Source organism: Pongo abelii, chromosome 19 (assembly GCF_028885655.2).
Source record: "Pongo abelii isolate AG06213 chromosome 19, NHGRI_mPonAbe1-v2.0_pri, whole genome shotgun sequence".
Lineage (NCBI taxonomy): Eukaryota > Metazoa > Chordata > Mammalia > Primates > Hominidae > Pongo > Pongo abelii.
The window spans coordinates 25496135-25521825 of NC_072004.2; positions in this window are offsets into that span (position 1 = coordinate 25496135).

Here is a 25691-nt window from a genome sequence, read left to right on the forward strand (position 1 = left end):
GCTTCAGTGGGCTCTGAAATATCCATTCATAGATTCGACAAAAAGAGTGTTTCCAATCTGCTTAATCCAAATAAATGTTTCACTCAGTAAAGTGGATCCAAACATCACAAAGCATTGTGATGGATAGCTTGTTTCTAGTTTTAATCATGGGATATTCAGTCTTTCTCTATAGACCTCAATGGTCTCTGAAATGTCCCATTGTAGATTTTATAAAAAGAGTGTTGCCAGCCAGCTGAATCAATACAAATGTTCAACTCTGTGAGATAAATCTTCCATCACAAAGCATTTTCAAAGATAGCTTGTTTCTGGTTTTCATGGCAAAATATTCTGTTTTTCACTATAGGCCCCAATGGACTCCAAAATGTTTCTTTGTAGATTTTACAAAAGAGTGTTTCCAACCTGCTGAAACAAAACAAAGGTTAAACTCTGTGAGGTGAATCCACACTTTGCAAAGCATTTTCACAAATTACTTGTTTCTAGTTTTTATCAGGGAATATTCGGTTTTCCACTATAGGCCTCAATGGGTTCCAAAGTGTCCCTTCGCAGATACTACAAAAAGAGTGTTTCCAACCTGCTGAATAAAAACTAAGATTTAACTCCATAAAAATGAATCCATACATTGCCAAGCATTTTCACCAATAGTTTGTTTCTAGTTTTAATTGTAGGATATTCGGTTTTTCACTATAGGCCTCAATGGCCTCCAAAATGTCCCTTTGTAGATTCCATAAAAAGGGTGTTTCCAACCCCCCCTTTGTAGATTTTACAAAAAGAGTGTTTCCATCCTGCTGAATAAAAACAAAGGTTTATCTCTGTGAGATAAATTCACACATAATGAAACATTCTCATATGTAGCTTTTTCAAGTTTTTATAGCAGGATATTCAGTTTTATGACTATAGACCTCAATGTGCTCCGAAATGTCACTTCGTAATAAACTGTGTCAAAAGAGTATTTCCAACCTGATGAATAAACATAAAGGTTTAAGTCTGTGAGATGAATCCACACATCACAAACCATTTTCACAGATAGCATGTTTCTAGTTTTTATCATGGGATATTTGGTTATTCACTATAGACTTCAATATGCTCTGAGATGTCCCCTTTTAGTTCCTACAACAGAGTGTTTCAAACCTACTGAATCAAAACAAAGATTTAACTCTGTGACATGAAATGACCCAGTGTAAAGCATTTTTTCAGGTAGCTTGTTCCTAGTTTTTATTGCAGAATATTCAGTTTTTTACTACAGGCCTCAATGGGCTTTGAAATGTCCTTTCGTAGATTCTACAAAAAGAGTAATTTTGGTCTGCTGAATCAAAACAAAAGTTAACTCTGCGAGATACATCCGCACATTGCCAAGGATTTTCAGAGATACATTTTTCTAGTTTTTATCACGGAATATTTTTTTTTTACTATAGTTCTCAATGTACTCTGAAATGTCCCTTAATATATTCTTGAATAAGTATGTCTCCAACCTGCTGAGTTAAAACAAAGCTTTAGCTCTGGGAGATGAATCCACACATCACAGTGCATTTTCACTAATAGATTGTTTCTACTTTTTATCTTGGGATAATCTGTTTTTGACTATAGGCCTCAATGGGCTTCAAAATGTCCCCTCATAGATTCTACAAAAAGAGTGCTTTAAATCTTGATTAATCAAAGCAAAGGTTAAATTCTGTGATTTGAAATCACACATCGCAAAGCATTTTCACATATAGCTTGTTTCTAGTTTTTATCATGGGGGATTTGGTTTTTTACTATAGGCCTCAATTGGCTCTGAAATGTAATCTTTTATATTCTACAATAAAAGTGTTTTCAACCTGCTGAATCAAAACAAATGTTTAACTCCATGAGATGAGTCCACACATCACAAAGCATTTTCACAAGTAGCTTCTTTCTAATTTTTATCATGGGATATTCAGTTTTTCAGTACATGCCTCAATGGGCTCCAAAATGTTTCCTCATAGATTCTAAAAATAGAGTTGTTCCAACCTGCTAAATCAAAACAAACATTTACCTCTGTGAGATAAATCCACACATTGCAAGCATTTTCACAGATAGCTTGTTTCTAGTTGTTATTGTGGGATTTTTTTTTTCACTATAGACCTCAATAGGCTCTGAAATGTTCCCTTATAGATTCTAAAAAAAGAGTGCTTTCATCCTGCTGAATAAAAACAAAAGTTTAACTCTGTGACATGAAATGACACATCATAAAGCATTTTGACAGAGAGTTTTGTTCTAGTTTTTGGCAAGGCACATTCAGTTTTTCATTACAAGCCACAGTGGGTTCCAAAATGTCCTTTCGTGGATTCTATAAAAAGTGATTTTGGCCTGCTGAATCAAAACAAAGGTTCAACTCTGTGAGATGAATCCACACATCACAAAGAATTTTCACAGATAGCTTGTTTCTAGTTTTCATCCTAGGATATTAGGGTTTTTTCATATATTTCTTCATGGGCTCTGAAATGCCCCTTTGTAGATTCTACAAAAAGTGTTTCCAACCTGCTGAATCATAACAAAGGTTTAAATCTGTGAGTTGAATCCACACATCATGAAACATTCTCATATGTAGCTTGTTTCTAGTCTTTATCTCAAGACATAAAGTTTTTAACTGTAAGCCTCAATGTTCTCTGAAATGTGCCTTCTTAGATTCTACAAAAAGAGTATTTCCAACCTGTTGAATCAAAACCAAGGTTTAACTCTGAGATGAACTGACACATCACAAAGCATTTTCACAGATAGCTTTTTTCTAGTTTTTGTCACAGAAATTCAGTTTTTCACTGTTGGCCATTGTGGACTCCAAAATGGCCCTTTGAAGATTCTACAAAAAGAGTAGTTCCAACTTGCTGAATCAAAACAAAGTCTTCAATCTGTGAGATGCATTCACACATTGCAAAGCATTTTCACAGATAGCTTTTTTCTAGTTTTTGTCATGGAAATTCAGTTTTTCACTGTTGGCCTTTGTGGACTCCAAAATGGCCCTTGGTAGATTCTGCAAAAAGAGTAGTTCCAACCTGCTGAATCAAAACAAAGTCTTAAATCTGTGAGATGCATCCACACATTGCAAAGCATTTTCACAAATAGCTTGTTTCTGGTATTTATCACAGGATATTTGATTTTTCACTTTAGACCTCAATAGGCTCCAAAATGTCTCCTCCTAGATTATACAAAAAGATTGTATTCCACGTGCTGAATCAAAGCACAGTTAACTCAGTGAGATCAATCTGCACATCACAAAGCATTTTCACAGATAGCTAGTTTCTCATTTTTACCACAGGATATTCAGTTTTTCTCTATAGGCCTCAATGCACACCAAAAAGTCTTCTTGTAGATCCAAAAAGAGACCGTTTCCAACCTGCTTAATAAAAACAAAGATTTAATTCTGTGAAATGAATCCGCACATCCCAAAGCATTTTCACAGATAGCTTGTTTCTAGTTTATATCTCCACATATTTTGTTTTTCACTATAGGCTTCAATGGGCTTTGAAATGTTTCTTCATAGATTGTACTAAAAGAGTTTTTCCAACCTACTGAATTATAACAAAGATTTAATTCTGTGAGATTAATCTACACATCACAAAGTATTTTCATAGATAGCTTGTTTCTAGGTTTTATTATGGTATAATTTGTCTTTCATTGTAGGCCTCAAAGGGCTTTGAAATGGCCCTTAGTAGATTCTACAAAAAGAGCATTTCCAACCTTCTGAATTAAAATAATTTTTTAAGTCTGTGAGACAAATTCACACAATGCAAAGCATTTTAACAGATATTTTGCTTGAGTTTTTATTGCAGGATATTCGGTGTCTCAATATACTCTTCCATGGGCTCCAAAATGTCCCTTCGTACATTCTATAAAAAGAGTGTTTCCAACCTGCTGAATAAAAACAAAGGTTTAATTCTGAGAGATGATTCCAAACATCACAAGACCTTTTGACAGATAGCTTGTTTCTAGTTTTCATTGTGGGATATTCAACTTTTCACCATAGTCCTCAAGGAGCTTTGTAATATCTTTTCCTGGAATCTACAAAAACAGTGTTTCCACCCTGCTGAATCAAAACAAATATTTAACTCTGTGAGATGGATCCACACATCCCAAAGCCTTTTCATAACTAGTTTGTTTCTACTTTTCATAGAAGAATATTTGCTTTTTCCATATATTTAGCCATGGGCTCCAAAATGCCCCTTCATAGATTCTAAGAAGAATAGTTTAAATCTGCTCATTCAAAACATATGTTTAATAATCTGAGAGAGAAATCCACCCATCACAAAGCATTTTCACAGATAGCCTGTTTCTAGTTTTTAATTGCAGGATATTTAGTTTTTCATTGTACACCTCAGTGGGCTCCAAAATGTCCCTTCATGGATTCTACAAAAAGAGTGATTCCAGTCTGTGGAATCAAAACAAATGTTTAACTCTGTGGGATGAATCCACACACTGCAAAGCATTTTCACAGATAGATTTTTTTTTAGTTTTTATCATGGGATATTTGATTTTTTACTCTTGGTCTCAATGAATTTCAAAATGTCCCTTCGTAGATTATAAAAAAAGAGAGTTTCCAACCTGCTGAATCAAAACAAAGAATTAACTCTCTGACATGAATCCACACATCACAAATCATTTTCACAGATAGCCTGTTTCTAGTTTTTATCATGGGATATTTAGTTTTTCACTATAGACTTCAATTGGCTCTGAAATGTCCCCTCATAGATTCTACAAAAATAGTATTTCCAGCTCTGCTAAATCAAGACAAGAGATTAACTCTGTGATATGAATAGACATATGGCAAAGAATTTTTAGTGATAAGTTGTTTCCAGTGTTTTTGAAGTGATACTCAGTTTTTCACTGTAGGTTTCAATGGCCTCTGAAATGTCCACACATAGATGGTATAAAATGTCCCTTCTTAGATTTTACAAAGAGAGTGTTTCCAACCTGCTTAATCAAAACAAAGGTTTAACTCTGTGAGATGAATCTACACATTGCAAAGCATTTTTAGAAATAGATTTTTTATTGTTATTGTTGCAAAATATTCAGATTTTTACCATAGGCATTAATGAGTGTTGTTGGGAAAAGGTGAGTGTTGGGAGTAGCTGAGACAGGGCTTGCATGTCTGACATAATGTAAAAGAGTCTTGGAACATGTCCAGGATCCAGGGTCTAAAACCCCTTGTGGCATTTGGAACACCAAGGTCTGTGCTAAAGGGTGGAAGGCTATCCTGATGCACAATAATCTAAGCCCAGGGCATAAAATCCCTCATGGCTTGGATAGAATCCAGGGTTTGTGGCTCTGGAATGTGTCCAGAATTGCTGGCTCCTTGCTCCTTGCTCTCCCAGGATCGATTATATCTTGAGTCAAAAGCACCTGCTCTCCATTATCTCAAGTGGCAGAGCAAATGCTAAACCATCACAGCTGTAAATCATGTGCTTAATGCAACACACTCTTTTGACCTCCATTCTCACCACCTGTTTCTTTGTTGGATTACCAATAAATACTATGGGCTCCCAGAGCTTGAGGCCTTCACAGCCTCCATGATCGTGATGGCCTCCTGGTCCCACTTTACTTCTCAAACTGTCTTTTTCTCAATCATTTGACTCCACCGGACTTCATCAACCCCACAACCTGGTGTTGGGTCTGATCACCCCAACAGGTGTGACATATCCTTTCATAAATCCATGCATTGCAAAGGATTTTCACAGATAGCTTGCTTCTAGTTTTTATCATGGGATATTCAGGTTTTCACTATTGGCCTCAATGGGCTCTGACATGTTTCTTCGTAGATTCTACAAAGGGAGTGTTTCAAACTTGCTGAATCAGAAGAAAGGTTTAATTCTGTGAGATGAATCCACACATTGCAAAGCATTTTCACAGATACTTTCTTCTAGTTTTTGTCGCAGGATATTCAGTTTTTCAGTATAGGCTTCCGTGGGCTCCAAAATAACCCTTCGCAGATTCTACAAAAGGAGTGTTTCCAATCTGCTGAATAAAAACAAAGGTTTAAATCTGTGAGGTGAATCCATACTTCTCAAAGCATTTTCACAGATGGCTTGTTTCTAGCCTTTATAATGAGACATTCAATTTTTCACTATTGGCCTCAATGGGCTCCATAGTGTCTCTTCCTAGATTCTACAAAAACAGATTTTTCATTTCTCCAAATCAAAATAAAAGTTTAACTCTGTGATATGAAATCACACATCACAAAGGATTTTCACAGGTAGCTTTTTTTAGTTTTTATCATAGGATATTGGGTTTTTGACTATAGGCTTCAACGGACTCTTAATTGTACATTCTTAAATGCTACAATAATTTATTTTCAACTTGCTGGATCAAAACGAAGGTTTGAGTTTGTGAGATGAATCCTCACATCACAAAGCATTTTCACCCATAGCTTGTTTGTAGTTTTTACTGAGGGATATTGTTTTTTCACTAGAGGCCTCAATGGGCTCCTAATTGTCCCCTTGTAGATTCTACAAACAAAGAGTCTAACCTGCTGAAGCAAAACAAAGTTTAACTTTGTAAGATGGACCTACACATCACAAAGCATTTTCACAGATAGGTTGTTTTTAGTTTTTATCAAGGGATATTTGATTTTTCACTGTAGGTCTCAATGGGCTATGAAATGTCCCCTCGTAGATCTACAAAAAAAATTTCAAACCTGTTGAATCAAAAGAAAAGTTCAACTTGTGAAATGAAATCACACATCATATAGTATTTTCAGAGATAGCTTCTTTATAGTTTTTATCACTGGGTATTCGGTTTTTCACTATAGACCTCAATGAGCTTCGAAATGTCTCTTCGTAGATTCTACAACAAGAGTATATCCAACCTGCAGAATAAAAGCAAAGGTTTAACTCTGTGAGATGAATCCACACATCACAAAGCATTTTCAGAGATAATTTTTTTATTGTTTTTATTGCAAAATACTCACTTTTTTACTGTAGGCTTTTATAAGTGTGAAACTTCCCTTCGTATATTCTACAAAAAGCTATTCCAAACTTGCTGAATAAATGCAGAGGTTTAAATTTGTGACAGGAATCCACATATTGCACAGCATTTTTACTGACAGCTTTTTTTTCTAGTTTTTTTCACGGGATAATCAGTTTTTCAGTATAGGCCTCAATTTGCTCTGAATTGTACCCTAGTAGATTGTAGAAAAAGAGTGTTTCCAACCTGCTGAATTACAAGAAAGGTTAAACTCTGTGAGATAAAATCACACATTGCAAAGAATTTTTAGACATAGCTTCTTTGTAGTTATTATAGGACATTTGATTTTTTACTATAGGCCTCAGTGAGCTCTGATATTTCCCCTGGTAGACTGTACAAAAAGAGCATATCCAATCTGCTGAATCAAAACAAACATTTAACTCTGGAAGGCAAATCTACATATCACCATGCATTTTCACAGATAGATTGCCTCTAGTTTTTATCACGGGATATTTGGTTTTTCACTATAGGCCTCAATGGGCTCCAAAATGTTGCTTCATAGATTCTACAAAAAGAGTCTTTCCAACATGCTGAATCAAAAGAAAGGTTTAACTTTTTGAGATAAATACACACATTGCAAAACATTTTTACACATAGTTCATTTTAGTTTTTATCATGGGATATTCCATTTCTCACTATAGGAATGAATGGGCTCAATAATGTCCCCTCTTAGATTGTATTAAAAAATTGTTTTCAATCTGCTGTGTAAAAACAAAGGTTGAATTATGTGATATGAATCCACATATTGCAAAGCATTTTCATATCTTGTTTCTAGTTTTTTTCACAGGATATTTGACTTTTCACTATAAGCCTCAATGGGCTCCGAAACGTCCCTTTGTAGATTCTACGAAGAGAGTGTTTCCAATTTGCTGAATCAAAACAAACATTTAACTTGTTGAGATGAATCCTCACATCACTAAGCATTTTCACAGATAGATTGTTTTTAGCTTTATCATGAGATATTCAGTTTTTGACTATAGGCCTCAAAGAAGACTGAATTGTGGCAAAGCAGATAGTAAAAAATAAGTGTCTCCAACCTTCTGAATAAAAAACAAAATTTAACTATGTGAGATACATCCATATATTGCAAAGAATATTTACAGATAGCCAGTTTCTAGTTTTAATCATGGGATATTCAGTTTTTCACTACAGGCCTTAATGGGCTCAAAAAAGACTCCTCTTATTCTATTAAATATTTGTTTCCAATGTACTGTATAATAACAAATGTTAAACTCCGTGAAAGAAATCCACAGATCACAATGCTTTTTCACAAATAGCTTGTTTCTAGTTTTTATCGCAGGATATTTGGTTTTTCACTGTAGGCCTCAATGGGCTATGAAATGTTCCTTTGTAGATTCTACAAAAAGTGTGTTTCCAACCTGCTGACTTAAAACAAAGGTTTTACACTGTGAGATGAATCCAGACATTGCAAAGCATTTTCACAGATAGCTTGTTTCTTTTTCTTATCATAGGATATTCAGTATTTAACTAGAGACTTCAATGGACTCTGAAATGTCCCATTGTAAACTCTATACAAAGAGTGTTTCCAACCAGCTGAATAAAAACAAATGTTTACATCTGTGAGGTGAATCCACACATCACAAAGCATTTTCACCGAGAGCTTGTTTCTAGTTTTATAGCGGGATTTTTTTTTTCAATATTGGTCTCAATGGGCTCCAAAATGTCCCTTTGTAGATTCTACAAATTTTTTTTCCAACATACTGAATCAAAACAGATGTTTAACACTGTGAGATGAATTTTCACATCACAAACCATTTTTACAGATAGTTCGTATTAGTTTTTATTATGAAATTTTGAATTTTTCACTGTTTGCCTCAAAATTGTCCCCTATTAGATTCTACTAAAAGAATGTTTCCAACCTACTGTATAGAAACAACAATTTAACTCTGTGAAATGAATCCCCACATTGCAAAGCTATTTCACAGATACCTTGTGTCTAGTTTTTATCAAGAATTTTTTGGCTTTTCACTATAGACCTCGATGGGCTCCAAAATGTCCCTTCATAAATTTTGCTAAAAGAGTATTTCCAACCTAGCTGAATCAAAAGAAAGTTTAAACTCTGTGAAGTGAAACTGCAAATTGCAAAGCATTTTCACATATAGCTTCTACAGTTGCTATCATAGAATATTCAGTTTTTCACTATCGGCCTCCATGGGCTATGAAATGTCCCCTTATAGGTTCTACAAAAAAAGTGTTTCCAACATGTTGCATGAAAACAAAGATTTCACTTTGGGAGATGAACCCACACATTGCAAAGCATTTTTATAGAAAGATTTTTTCTAGTTTTTATCACAGGATATTAGATTTCATACTGTAGGCCTCATTTTGCTCCAAAATTTCCCCTTGTCGATTCTACAAAGAGAATATTTGAATCAGCAGGTTGAAAGTAAAATGATGACACATATATCATGCAAATAATAAGTTTGAAAAGCAGGAATGGATATATTCATATCAGAAAAAGTAGTCTTCATAGCAAATAAAATTACCAGATGTATTGAGGGATATTATATTAATATAAATGGGACAGTCCTTCAAAAAACATAGCTATCCTAAATGTTTATGCACCAAGCAATAGAGCTGCAAATATGAAACAACCTGAAAGAGAGAGAGGTGGGTGGAGGGATTGATAGAGAGGTAGTGTAAACTAGCTGCTGAATATAAGTATATATATGTACATATATGGTATGTATTTTACATATTACTGATTATATCATAAATATTCGAGTACTGATATAGTCTTTTTCTGGTGCCTTCACTATAATAGTGCTTTTATTTTATTCTGTATACTTAAATTTTATGGAAAATGAAGTGAAGCAATATTTTTAAAGCTCTTTACTGTTAAGCTGTCACCTGATCTATAGTAGTTGCAAAATTCATGGACATTGAGAAAACCTTTTCATTAAAGGTACCAACTTCAAAAAATGATGTAAAAGAAGTGCTTTTAAGAGCTGAAATCTGTGGCCACATGGAACAAAAGAATAAATGGTAAGAGTTCTGTGTGATATTCATATTGAAGTTTCATGCTTTTATAGTTCAACAGATCAAATGTGATGAACCACTTGGTCCATAAAAGGTTATGGGGCTTTCACTTTCACAAAACTAAAGAATCAAATTGCTCTTCTTTTAGAAATACCCTGAGAGCTTAAAGATTTGGATTTTAGAAAAAAGCAACATCCTACCTTCTGCTACCAATTGTGAGTTGTGGGCTATTAGTGTCATGGATAGAATATACTTCTTTTAAAAACACCTAAAAGTGCTATATTATGGTAACATCTCATTTTGTCATCAAAAGCTATGAGATGAAGTTCTCTTACATAAAATGTGAATGAGATTACCTGAATTTTTCCATTTTCTTTTGGTTCTGAATTTGTCAACTGAACAAGACACACTGCACCTTCCATTATTATTATTGTGAAATTAATTTTTCTTAATTTTAATAATGTATTCTTTTAGATTTGAATTACAAAATCTAGAGACTATAGTCTCTACATGATTCTTTGTGAAACATATGACAAACATTATCAAATATGAAATATCTTCGTTAAATATCAATATTTTTGCCCATCTAATCTACTCCTCTGTTCCTCCCTCACTGCCTTATACCCTCCCGGGCCTTCTTACTGATCCTTGAACATGTGAAATTAGCTGTGTCATGGGGCTTTGCACAGATTTTTTTCCTTTGCTTAAATGCCCCTTACCAAGAGAACCATGTGACCAAAATCTTCTTCAATGTCTTCCTAAAATATCTTCTTATGGTTAAAATATCACTCTACTTCCCAATCCTCTTTATAATTGTAACTTTCCTCTCTATTATTTCTAAACTCACTTTCCTTGTTTCATTTCCCCCAAAATACTTAGCATCTTCAGCATAATATGTAATTTATTATATCTATTTGATTATCATTTGTTGCATATTTTCCATTAGCAGGAGTTAAATTTCATGACAACAGTGATGTTTTTATGCTTTGTTCACAGATACCATCCGAATTCCTTCTATGGTTAAAGACATGGAATGGGTACTCACAATATTTGTTGAATGAATGCTGCTGTACAATGTAATACATTTATTTGTATGTATTATAGGAAAAGATTTCATATATGAGGGGACTTCAAAAAGTTCACCAAGAAATTAAACTTAAAAATAAAAATATAAGTATGAACTTTATTTCTTACTATGAGCTAAGACGCTTTTGTAAGTAATGACAGCAGCCATTTAGTTCGTCTCTAAATAAATGATGGTCCTAAAAATTTAACCATGTCAAGGTAGTCTTTTTTACATTATTAATTAAAGAAAATACATGCCCTTTACAGATGTTTTTCAAATTAAGAAAGAAACGAAGTCAGAAGAAGCCAAATCAGAACCCTAAGGGGGATGCCTAATGATTTTCCGTTAAAACTCTCATAAAATTGCCCTTGTTAATGAGAGTAATGAGCAGAAGCATTGTTATGGCAGAGACGGACTCTCTGATGAAGTTTGGCTGGGTGTTTGTGTGTTAAAGCATTGACTAACTTTCTCAAACACTCATAATAAGCAGGATTTATAGTTTTTGAACTTCCAGAGAATAAGCAAAGGGCCACGAGCATCCCAAAACATGATTCCATGCCTTTGCTCTTGATCAGTCTGCTTTTACTTTGACTGGACCACTTCCAACTCTTGATAGCCATTGGTTTATTTGTGCTTTGTCTTCAGGATAATATTGGTATAGCTATGTTTTATCTCCTGTTACCATTCTCTTAAGAAAGCCTTCAGGATCTTGATCTCACTTCTTTAAAATTTTCATTGAATGTTTTGCTCTTGTCCGCAGCTGACCCAGGCACAAGTTTTGGGATCTATTAAATGGAAAGTTGGTACAACTTTAATTTTTCAGTAGTCAGAATTGTGTAAGGTTAACCAGTTGAGATGTCTGTGGTGTTGTGTATTGCTTCTGCTGTTAATTGTTCTTCTTCTTCAATTAGGGCATGAACAAGATATTTTATTTCTAGCAAATTGATGTAGGTGGTCTGATGCTGTGGGCTTCAACATTGTCTTGTCCCTTCTTAAAACAAGTTAACCATTTGTACACTGCTCATTTCTCTAGGTTATTGTCCTCCTAAACGCATCATAAAGCATCAATGATTCATTATTTTTCTACCCAAGCTTCACCATAAATTTGATATTGGTTCTTCCTTCAATTTGAATAGAATACATGTTACTTTTCTAGGGTCTGTTTTCAAATTGATGCCTTTTTCTTCTTAATGCCTCAAACTAGATACTGTTCAAACATGTTATAAAAAGTTAGTACAGGTTTATTACTGTGCAAAAGTTTTGAAATTCATGGGTATTTTTTCAAAGTATGCATTTTTTTCCATTATCACTTTAAAGACCCCTTCACCCAATCTCAAATCTGATTTTGCTTAACTTGCATCTGTCCAGTGTATTCTTCTATAAAATAATGTTAGTGTCTTTTCTCCATTTACTTGATTTAAATATTTTGCCACTTATCTTACCAGAAGACGATGCAAAGTAACTGAAGGCTAACATAGCTTTCTTTACTGTAAGTAGTATTAATATATATGACCAAGCCATTTACAATTTCTATCATGTCTACTGTAAAATATGTATGCAAATATGGTGATTTTGATTAATGTATGTATTAAAAAATCTTCAAAGGAAAGCTGTTTAACCTGTAACATGGATGAATATTTATTTGACAAAAAAATTAATAAGTATGCATCCTTTCAAAAACTCAGCATATATGTTTTCAGTATGTAAACAATGCCAAGTATTGGATGATGTTAGAAGAATATATAAGAATACAGGACAATCAAGATGGCTTCTTTTAGGAAACTTATGTTTGGAGGGATTAAAATCAACATTTAGGAATAAATGGAAATTTCATTACAATTAAATATAAAATAAATAAGTTAATAATCACTAGTTATAAAAATCATTTTTAAAACTAGAAAATAGCTAACACTTTATTTACACATACCCAAAGAAAAATGCTATATTAATAGATACATTTCTGAAGAATAATATAAATGTAAATGCACATTTTATCAGAAAGTGGCACAATATTTTAGATCTTTACAAATAGTACACTGGTTGTTCAATCATTCGGTTTAATATTTGTTCATCTATGGAGGGTTATTCCAGTACCAATTATTCTATCATGGCCATAAGTAGAAGTCTCCATGCTTTTTAAAATATAACAAAGTTTTATGTGATATTGCCTTTGTAGAATGAATATATTCACTAGTTTTAAAACTGAGTAGATATGAGGAAACCATGTGATTCTGAAATATTAAAGTCACATAAAATAGATATTGTTTTCTAGGAGAGTCATCTGACGAAGGACAGATTCCTAGTAATAGAAACCATTTGAGAAACTGTTGAAATTATACAGACAAGCAATGATTAGGACATGAAATGGAACAGTAGTTGTAGGAATGAAAAGTAATAGAATGTTTAATATTGTCATCAGAAAACATAATATAATTTTTTATTTCCGGTATATTTAAGCATTTCCAAATATACAAAACTACAGTGACTCTGAGATGCCTAGAGCAGGAACTGTGTTTTCATGAGACTACTTATTTTAATATAGACTATCGAATTTTTAAACCCAACTCATCACAGTGACAGTTCTAAAATCCCCTTGGGCTTCAAAACTGTTAAAAATGTTTCTCCTGTCCTGATTCTATTTATGAATCTATATATTGCAGTTTCTTTTTACAGCCTAATTAGAGAAGTAAGATTTACAAAGGCCCAGAAGTCAAATCAATGCAAAGAGAACACTGTAATTTGTTTCACTGGGTCATATGAGTGAGTTGTGACCAAGAGTGAAAAAATTATGGTTGAAACTGTTTCCAGTGATAGATTAACACCCAGAGGATGAAAACTTTAGATAAGACACTATACTAAAGTAGGCAAGTAAGCAGGTTATTGAACAGTACATAATTAAGGTTGGAGACTACAGGTATTGACAAATGAAAACATGGTCCAAGTAGTTTCCTAGAAGTTACAGATTAGGGCTCATGACATTTATTTTCTCCAGATAATATTATGATGCTCAATTTGTAGGAGGCATGCAATGTGTTGCGGCTGACTATAAAATTAATGCTCGTCTCTCTTCTAAAAAAATCCAAAATGTTCAATGCGGTATGAGAGTCATATTATTTAAAAGTTCCACATTTTCCTAATAGTTTTTTCACTCACCAAGTACTCATGTAACAAGTATTAAGTCAGGTGGATTATATTTGGGATCATTCAAAACTTGTTCCTATCACTGTTTCACACCCATTCTTAGTCACATTTCTCCTTTCAGATGGTAAGGGTGTGTGCTCATTGGAGTGATTACCCACCTTTGAACAGCTATCATGCCTAGAAGTATCTTGGTGTGATATGCTACATGTGGATCTATGGACATTGGCTTATTCCTCTACATGTTTTAATAGATAGTGGATCCCCTGTGCTTATGTAAGTTTACGTATAATGTGATGCCAACATATTAAACACATTTTCAGATATACCAAAGCTGTGCAGGCAGTAAATATATAAATTTATCCAGATAGATATCTATTGCTTGAGAGTAATCCACTGGTCCTTACCACCAAGCTGCTGTTGGCTCCCTCAGTGGATCCTGCCACTGGTTCCTGTTCCTGGCAGGTGGATCACTGGTCTCTAGAAGCTGCCACACTAACACTGGTCATGTGAGTGCAGGCTGTTTATCTCAGGCATCTCCTTCATTGCTGCCACGATGGCCACTTTATTCATGTGCCCATCGTGCTAGACCTGTGACTGCCAATTACAAAGGCGTGCGAAGGTTCCCTTGCTGAGTCCTTTTGACTTCTTTGTGAATTGGTCCATTTTCAGAGGTGAATGCATTTTTTGATATGTGACATATTTACACATCATATGCTTATAAGCCAGACTTTAAGCAAAAAATACAATATTTTTCATCCAGGCTACTCAATACTAATCACGAGCCTCTGTTTACTGCCTCTTTGAGACAATTCTCTGTCTACACAAAGTGGATGATTAGGGTCATTGTCTGAATTTATACCTACTGGGAAGATTTTCCTCTGTCACTTTTTTCAAGGCTAATAGCATAGGATGTTATAGTGCAGTTTTCATTGATATTGACTCACATGCTAATGCCAAGACAAATTATTGATAAACCAAATTGAGATGTGTTCTTATCTTTCATCCGGTCATAAGATATTCTCATAGACATAGGCCAAGGAAGGGATACTGGTGTAACAATATTGGATATCATGGGCATCTAGGCTTCCCTCATGTGCTTCTGGCTGTGCACCCTGTCACTGATGTAATGCATTCCAGGTGTCCTGCTTCATTCACCTGTCAGGGTTTTATATCAGAGATGGTTTGTACAATATTCAGATAGTTCATATCTCTCATGACTAAGCTATGACAGAGGTGGAAGCGTTAACGTAGCTTTGGGACAAAATTGTGACCGTAAGGTGTTGTTTATTCCATGTGAATGTGAACTGTTTTAATCCTTTTCTTATCATAATAGAAAACTATATTTTCCAAATCAATGGTCTCTGAGGCTATACTAATTATCTTTAGCAAAAGTGTCACATCCTCATGGGATTTGGGATTTGGTCAACAAGAAGGTTGATCCTATAGTATTCTACAGTCATTCTCCAGCATCCACCCTATTTCTATAGGAGTCACATAGGTGAATCAAAAAAGATATAATAAGAACTGCTAATCCACTAATCTGGCCCTTTTTAGACTATCAAGGGTGATATTAGATTTTTTAAGCCACCTGGGATGTAATATTGTTTTTGAATTTCTTGTTTTACAGGGAGTAATAGTTTTTGAAGACTTCCCTAAAGTTTTATACCATGATAGCTTTTCCTCTCTGGACCAAAGAAAGGTATAGCGTGATGAAATGACAACCAGGTTACCATTGTAAGGTCTGTAGGCCAGTCCCTGGCTAGAGCTCTATTTATATTATTTCCCTTTACCACATGTGTCACAATATATTCCTTTTCTGACAGCGAAGGGGCATGACAGCATGATGATGTTATTGACGTCAACAAGGCCTTGTTTCTGACATCCCTCAACATGTCAGAGAATCTTCTGCTTTCCAGTCCACAGTTACCAGAGGAAATTAACATGAGTCTCTTTAGTGAAGCACTAGGATATACATTTTGTGTAGGTTACTCACTATGGTTTTCCATACTCCTTTCCCCTGGGGATTTCTCTGCTTCTTCAGGCAATGCATTCTAATTGTAAAACTGGCTTAGCTCCAGAAACTGGGCAATCAGTACTTTTAAATGGGTCAATTGTCTTCAGTACACAGTTATTTCACCCTTCAAGTTTTCTGTTGGCACAAATTGAATAGTAACTTAGTTGACTGCCCACTTGTGTTTCCCTAGATGTTTTGTGTTCTATTGACCATATTTATAACCCTGTGCTCTTTGTTACCCTTTGGCTGCCGCTCAAACTTGCCAGTTATTATTATGGTTATGATCCCTTCTCTTCCAGTGGTTAAACACCACTGCCCTGCCTCTATTGTCTTGCAATAATTAATCAAGTTTTGTAGTAGCTTCTCCTACTGATATGATTTAGCTTTGTCCCCACCCAAATCTCATCTTGCATCACAGCTCCCATAATTCCCACATGTCATGGGAGGGACCCAGTGGGAGGTAACTGAATTATGGGGGTGAATCTTTCCCATGCTGTTTGCATGATAGTGCATAAGTCTCACCAGATCTGATGGTTTTATAAAGGGGAGTTCCCCTGCACAAGCTCTCTCTTGCCTGTTGCCATGTAAGACATACCTTTGCTTTTCCTTTGTCTTCCCATCATGATTGTGAGGCCTCCCCAGCCATGTGGAACCGTGAGTCCATTAAACCTCTTTCTTTTATAAATTACCCAGTCTCAGATATGTCTTTATTAGCAGTATGAGAATAGACTAATGCATCTACTTTTAGCCTTGGTATCAGAAGGAGTAATTCTTTTACTTGTGCACCGCTTAGTGTTGTCACCTTCCTACGGGACACTATCATCTGTGAGCCTTCTGACAGCATGTCCAGTTCAGCAGGGTTTCTCTTTCACCATCTGAGAGGCAACTCTGGCATCTCATATTTATTCAGCATGGACAGTCACTTTTCCATGGTTCTAGCGAGCATTATATAAGTGGGTTTATCACCTTCCAAGGTCCTTTTTCAGAATGTTAGATCTTGTAATTTGGGATAATGCCACAAATTCAATTTTATATCCCAACTCGCTTTATCAGCACCCTCAGAATTTAGTCTTATGACTAACTGGAGAGCTTCTACCTGTAAAGGACAGCTAGATGTTTTTACTTTATCTGGCATGTAGTGATATTGACAACTAATATATCCTCAAATGGAGTATGCTGTAAATTAACCCTATTTAGACCTACTGTTCAAGAGAGAAGATGGAGCATATCTTAAGGTAAAATGTGGTGGTTTTGTACTCCAGCAAGGTATCTAAGAAGAAATCTCTTCTTATCTTAAAGTAATTATTATTATTATTATTTTAATTTGTTGATTCAAAAAAATATACTGGGGTAAGAACATTTAACATGAGATCTAGTTGCTTACCAAAATTTTAAGAACACAATAGACTATTGTTCATTATAGGCACAATGTTGTACAGCAGATCTTTTAATCTCATTCCTCTTGCATTATTAAAATTTATGCTCATTGAATAACATCTCCCCCTTTTTCCCTCTCCCCTACCCCTGGCCATCTACTTTCTACTGAGATTCTAATGGTGCTGACTATTTTAGATAGATGATGTAAGTGGAATTATGTGGTAGTGGTAGTTCTGTGACTGACTTATTTCTCTTAGCATAATGTCTTCATGGTTCATCCATGTTGTTGCATATTACAAGATTTCCTTATTTTTAAAAGCTGAATAATATTTTATTGTATTTGTATATAACATGTTCTTTATCCACTAATCAACTGATGGGCATTTAGGTTGTTTCTGTATCTTATCTACTGTAAATAATGTTCCAGTTAACATAAGGGTGCACATATCTCCTCAAGATCATAATTTTTTCTTTTGGATTAATTACCCAGAAGTAGAATTTCTATATTCTGTGGTAGTCTATTTGCATTTTTTTAGGAAACTTCATACTTGTTATTCATAGCACCTGCACCATAATACATTCTCATCAACTTATATTAATATTGCAATTTCTCACATACTTGCTAACACTTTTTACATTTTGTTTTATTCATTTTTTGTAATAATCATTATAACAGGTATGAAGTGCTATCTCATTATAGTTTTGATTTGCACTTCTCTGTTGATTTGTGATGTTCAGAATATTTTCATATACCTGTTGGCCATTTTTATGTTTTTCTAGAGAAAAATGTCCATTCAAGTTATTTGTCAAGTTCTTTTAAATCAGTATTTTTTTTTTTAGTATGAGTTGAAGGACTTAATCATGTACTTTGCATATTAACCTTTAACAATTGCAAATATTTTAGCTGCCTTTTTTCACTCTGTTGATTGTTGCAGTTGCTGTTCAGAAGCTTTTTAGTTATATGTAGTCCCACTTGTCTATGATTGCTTTTATTGCCTTCAATTTTGGTGTCTTATCCTTAAATTCATTGCCAATGCCAATGTCATGAATATTTTTCCTTATGTTTTCTTAGAGTTTTACAGTTTAGGTCTCTGTTTAAGCCTTTAATCTATTTTGAGTTGATCTTTGTATATGATGTAAAATAAGTTTCCAATTTTATTTTTTATTATGGGAATATCCAATTTTCCCAACACCAGTTGTTGAAGAAACTATCCCATCCCTATCATGTACTCTTGGCACCCTTGCAAAAGATCAATTGACAGTATATTCAAGGGTTATTGTCTGGGGTCTATTCTGTTTCATAGTTTTATATGTCTATCTTTATGGCAGTAACATTATTGTAATTACTGTAACTTACAGTAATATACAATATGCCATAATATACAGTAGTATCTCCCTTATCTGTGGGTTTGTTTTCCACCATGTCAGTTACCTGCAGTAAGCCACAGTTCCAAAATATTAAATAGAAATTTCAGAAATAAACAATTTATATGTTTTAAATTTTAAGTCTTTCTGAATAATGTAATGGCATCTCAAACTGTTCCAACCATCCTACCTAGGATGTGAACCATCCGTGGGTCCAGCATATCTACACTGTGTATACTACCCACCCGTTAGTCACTTAGTAGCCTTCTCAGTCACTAGATGAAAAAATTATAATATATAGAGTTTGGCATCATCTAAGATTTTAGGCATCCACTAGAGATCTTGAAACATATCCCTCACAAATAAGAGGAAGCCACTGTATTTTAAAGTCAGAAAGTATGTTGCCTTCAGCTTTGTTCTTTTGGTTCAACATTGTTTGGACTATACAGAATTATTTATGCTTTCATATAAATTTTATAATTTTTTCCACTTATGTAAAAAGTGGCATAGGGATTTGAATAGAGAGTTAACTGAACTTAAAGATTGCTCTGGGAATTATGACAATTTTAACAATATTAAGTCTTCCAATCCATGGACACAGGATATTTTACATTTATTTGTGCTTTCTTTAATTTCTTTTATTAATGTTTTGCCTTTACCGGGTCTCAAGTCTTTTATTCCTTTGTTAAGTTTATTTCTAACAATTTTATTCTTTTTTATACTATTGTAGAAAAAAATCACTTTCTTTACTACCTTTTCAAAGAGTTTGTTTTTAGTGTATAGAAACACAATTGTTTTTGTATTTTAATTTTATATCCTGCCATTTTACTGAATTCACTTATTAATTCTAACAGTTTTTGGTAGAAATTTTAGGGTTTTCTACATATAGGATTATGTCATCTGAAAAGAATAATTTTATTTCTTCCTTTCCTATTTATTCATTTATTTTTAATACTTTCTTGCCTAATCACCCTTGCTAAAAACTTTTAGTGATATAATGAACAGAAGAGGCAAAAGTGGACATGAACGCCTTGTTTCTAATCTTTGAGAGAAAGCTTTCAGTTTTTTACTGTTGAGTATGATGTTAACTGTGGTCTTTTCACATATGACCTTAATTATGTCATGTTAATTTTTTCTGTTGCTGGTTTGTGGAGAGTTTTTATAATGAAAGGTTGCTGAATTTGGTCAAACACTTTTTGTGCAACTATTGCAATGATCATGTGTTTCTTTGTCCTTCATTTTCTTAGTGTTATATATCACATTTATTTATTTGTGTGTGTTGAACCATTCTTGCATCCCAGGGGTAAATTATAGTTGGTTATGGTGAATGGTCCTTAAGTTATTGAATTTGGTTTGCCAGTGCTTTATTGAGGATTTTTACATTGTTTATCTGGGATATAGACCTGTGATTTTCTTTTTTTTTTTTTTTTTTGTGGTGTCTTTTTCTTTGTCTGGCTTTATTATTTTAGTAACGTTGGCCTCATAAAAAGTTTGAAATTCTTCCCTTATCTTTTTTTTTTTGGAAGAGAACGAAAAGTATTCATGTTAATTCTTATTTAAATGTTTGAGAAAATTTACCAGTGAGGCTTTTCTTTGTTGGGAGGCTTCTGATACTTATTCATTCTCCTTATTGGTTATTATCTATTTAGATTTTCTATGTATTCATTAAGTTTTGGTAGTATTAAATCAAGTTTAGCTTAAAGCTTCTTCCTTACATGTTTTAAGTTCAGCCTAACAGTGTCTCTTTACATTGTGAACTATAACCTAAATGGAGTTGTAAACAGACTGTAGCCTACTCTTGTGACAGTCACTGAGTTTTGGCCAAAAGTGACCAACTGTTCAAATTGTGTTCAAGTAAGGCAAACAGAAAGCTGTAACCAATCCGGCTGTCTCTGTACCTCAATTCCATTTTCTGTACTTCATTTTCCTTTTTTGATCCATAAATCTTCCCACGTGGCTGAGCTGGAGTTGCTGAGCCTACTCTGGCTCTGGAGGCTGCCCCATTCATGAATCGCTCTTTGCACAAACTCTTTTAAATTTAATTTGACTAAAGTTTTCTTTTTAAACAGTATTTTTTTATTTTATTAAATTATTCATTTCTTCTAGACTATTTCATTTGTTGCCAAATAATTTTTCACAGTAGTCTCTTATTTCTTATGATTTTAGTGGCATCAGTTGTAATGTCTCCTATTTAAAAATTTTATTTAACTGAGTCTCTTTTTTCATGGTCTAAAGAGTCTTTCATTTTTTTTATTTCAAAACTAATATGCTTTTTAAGTAAATTTTGCTGTTTTTCTGTTCTCTATATTACTTACTTCCGTTATAATCTATGATTTTCTTTCTTCTGCTAACCATGAGCTTAGTTTGTTATTCTTTTTCTAGATCCTTAATGGGCAAAGGTAGGTTGTTTATTTAAGATATTTCTCCTGTTTTAATATAAGCATTTATTATTACCATCCCTCTTCATACCGCTTTTTCTGAATCTCTGAAGTTTTGGAGTTTTTGCCATTTTCGTTTGTCTCAAGATATTTTCTAATTCCCTTTTTGATTATTTGATGCATTGATTGTTCAAGAATGTGCCCTTTTTCATATATTTGTGAATTTTTAAGTTTTCCTTCTGTTATTGATTTTTAGTTTCATTCCACATTGGTTGAAAAAGTTGCTCAGTATGACTTCAATCTTTCTAAATTTGTTAAGACTTGTTTCATGACCTAATATACCACCTATACTGCAAAGTCTTCTGTGTATGCTTAAGTGGAATGTATCTTCTACTGCTATTGGGTGGGATGTTTTTGATAGGTCTGTTTGATCCATTTGATTAATTGTGTTATTCAAGGCCTCTGTTTACTTATTGATTTTCTCTCAGTGCATTATATCTATTATTGAAAGTGGAATGTTGAAGCCTCTTACTATGTGTATTGCTGTCTCTTTCTTCAGTCTGCTAATGTTTGCTTCATGTATTTAGATGCATGAAGTTTAGTGAATATATACTTACAATTGTTATATCTTCAAAATGAATGGACTGTTCTATCATTAGTAACGTCCTTCATAGTCTGTCATGATTTTTTCTTTTTAAGATCTATTTTGTCTGATAAAAGCATACCTATCCCTGCCTTCTTTTGACTACAGCATTGGGTGAATTACTTTTATGCTGAATTTAGCACCTTTATCCTTGTGTTTTGTAAAATGTCCAGCTAAGGTAGAAGTCATCACAAGTAGAAAGAGGGATTTTAAATAATTGAGACAATGTGATGGATGAAGGATTAGAGAACTATCAAGTTGAGTGGGGGCAGGGAGGAGGCAAAATAATCCAGATGGAGGAGATCCAAGGGAGCATGCAAGATAATAATTCTAACTACTTTATGGAAGAAAGGATAAAACAACTCAAAGGGGAAGTACATTAAAATAGTGTTACCATTTTGACTAAAAAACATATAGCTTTATATTTTTCTTTGAATTTTACCCTGGCATTAAATTTAGTGTAAATAATTTAAAAATAGTATCTATGCAAAATGACAGATACTTCATTGTCTATCTTGTCAGAATCCAAAATAGTCAATTTTGTAATATAATGTAATACCCCCTACAGAATTCTATGCACATATGGCTTATTTATGTCTGTGTTTATCCTGAGTTACTAATGTTCCAAAATCACACATGCATGGAATAAATGCATTATCATAAAAAAGGAAAACTGTTCTTACTCACAGTTAGACTTGGCTGTTTGCTGTTATTGGCTTCAAGTAAACACTATGAAAACTTATTAGAGCTACTATAATAAGTTAGTAAACTTACAGTTTGCATATATTCCTGTACCTCACTACTATATCAATATTTTGGTATATCTTTCTGGAAGAAAAGATGTAATTTTCCCCATAATTGTTTTCTTCATGTCAGTATGTATTCAAATAGATCAGTGCTTTTTAGGTAAATGTTTTCAAAAGAATGAAAGCAATTTTAGCTACAAATAAAACTTTTTCTTTTGTAATTTCCCCACACTTTCACATGATCGCTTAAATGTTTTTTTACAGTGGAGTAAATGGTATTTAATTTGAGCAAGGAAAGCATAAAACTGTGGTACAAAATAGAAAACAAATAAATATTCCCTTCATAGCTATATCAGCAATCAAGTGTTACATTTTGTTAGACTGTTGAAGAAGATAAGACAAAGAATTTTTTTCAGTTATTCTCCAAAATATGTATACTCTTAAAATTTGCTTTTCTATTATTATTTCCTTCCATTTACTAACCCAGAGCAATATATTTTCTCTTGGCTGTGTTGATATTTATTTTATTGAATACTTAAGGGACACAGAGATGAACTATGTGCCACTTTAAGATTCTTTTGTATCATATTTTCAAGAATAAAAGAGATATAAAAATTTTGGAAATGGCAGAGAGAAACTAAAATTTTCAGAGTTAATATAAACTTATATTTTTTAAAAAGAGAAATAATTTTTTTCTGTTAAAATTTCAGGATTGAAGTAAAAGAGCAATTTTATTTTAATGACATTTAAAAAACTCCAGATGCTTATTTAGTTGATTTTATTTAAATGTGGTTATTTATGTATATTATCATTGTCTAATTCGGCTGTCTACCTTATTATGATTTATTAAAACTGCAAAGTTTCCATAGACATTTAGCAAATTGCCAAAAGTCATCTTTTCCCTAGAGAGCTTGCCTTAACTCAGCATATCAGTTGAAAACACAACCATTCTGATACAAAAATCCCTCTACAACTGCACTTCTTGAGCCATGCTTGCTACAGATTGTTAGCAGAAAGGAAGAAGAATTTAGAGAACTGTAAAAGTATACCATTTGGCCTATGACATATCATTCAATTTATTGTAATATTTAAAAATACATTGAGTCATAATTATGAAAAATATTTCTGTAATTGCAAATAACTGGGAACTTAAAATGTTTTAATAAACAGTATTTTTATATTGGAGATATTTTCTATTCATATGGTTTAATAATTTATATATGAACTTTTAATTCTTGTTTTTTTACTTAATATTTATTTTTTAAAAATATACTATTCTACATGTCTGTTGGCCTTTTGAAAAAGAATATGCAGATTACAAAATTAAAACATAACTTGGTTCATATTGCCTTACATACATTTTAACTTTTCAAGTAAGTGACAGTTTTCTAATTTAGTCTGAGTAATATTTAGGTGTTTTTTAAAAATCTTTTAAATATATATATATTTATAGACTATAAAATAAGCAATGTGTCTATGGTTGAACTGTTTTTCAGATAATTGTCATACATCTAAGGGATTTATTTGTATTATTGAGTTATATTAAATTGAACAGATATTTAACTTTTGGAAACTATTTTTCTACTGGTGGGAATTCACATTGTTTCCACTTTTATATTAAAAATATTCTGTAATTGGATACTGGGAATATGGTAGAGTAGAAAGAAGCACAAATCTGACTCCACATCTTGAAAATAATTACACAGAATCTGTCTGATGATTTTGGAATTCTGAAGTCGATGGATTATTTGCAACTTCCAGGGGAAAGCTAGCACACTACATTGCAGACAATTTTGGTCCAATTCAGCTCTTAGTTCAGCAATGGCTCCCCAGCTTTCATTCCCATTGCAGAAAACCGCACACGTTCCTGATACAAGCTGGCAAGTAGGTTGTGGGAACCAAGGTGGGTGTTTAAAACACTGTTCTTTAAATATTGGGAATCTATGTTCTGGTCACCGATTGCTGCTTCTGATCACAGAGGTGCAGACACAGATGCATGTGACCATTATGGTTGCAACTGCTCACATTTTCACAAGTTTCTCCCCCTCTGGCAGAAGTGATTTTCTGCAGAATTAAAGAGTCAGGAATTTTCTCCTTTTCTCCTTTTGAGAGTTAGACGTTAAAGACTATAATATTCAAAATTAACTGTTTATATGGCAGAGGGAGTAGAGGTTGTGGAGAAGGTTAGAAAATCATGGTGCTTGCCCAGAGAAAAATGTAAGCCCCAAAAGACCTAAAATGAAAATATTAAGTTTACACCACAGACTGATACTCAAGATACCATCTACAGCAATAAAAACAAAGCAGAACAAAATAAAATCACAACCTAAGAAAGGGAGGAAATGTGAGTTCTAGAGTTACCACATTGTTAAATTCAAATGTCCAGTTGTCAACAAAAAATTATAGAAAAGTCTCATTCACAGGAAAATAAATAAACAGAAACCGTATATTAGAAAAACCCAATGGCAGATCTACCAGAAAAAGACTGTATGACAACTGTCTTAAAGATGTTCATATTGCTAGAGGACTATGTGGAAAAAGTCAAGAATATGATATATTATAAACAATAGGATTATATCAAAAAGAAATTATAAAATATAAAAAATTGATTTAATAAGAAATTCTACTATGGAACAATATAACTTAAAAAAAAAGCCACAGAAATTCAAAGGCAGATTTGAGCAGGCAGAAGAAAGAATCAGTGAAATTTTAGACAGGACAATTGAAATTACTGTGTCTGAGGAATAGAAAGAAAAATTATTACAGATATCTGAACATATACTAAGGAACCTATATAACACCACCGTGCAGGTCAACAGATGATTATGAGACTCACATAAGGAGAAGAAAGAGGGAAGGGGGCATAGAGGATACTTAAAGGGATAATGGCCCAAAATGTCCAATTTGATAAAAGACTTAAGTATAAACATCCAAGAAGTTTAATGAAGTCTAAATGTAATAGAGACTTGCACCAAGAAATATTATTATA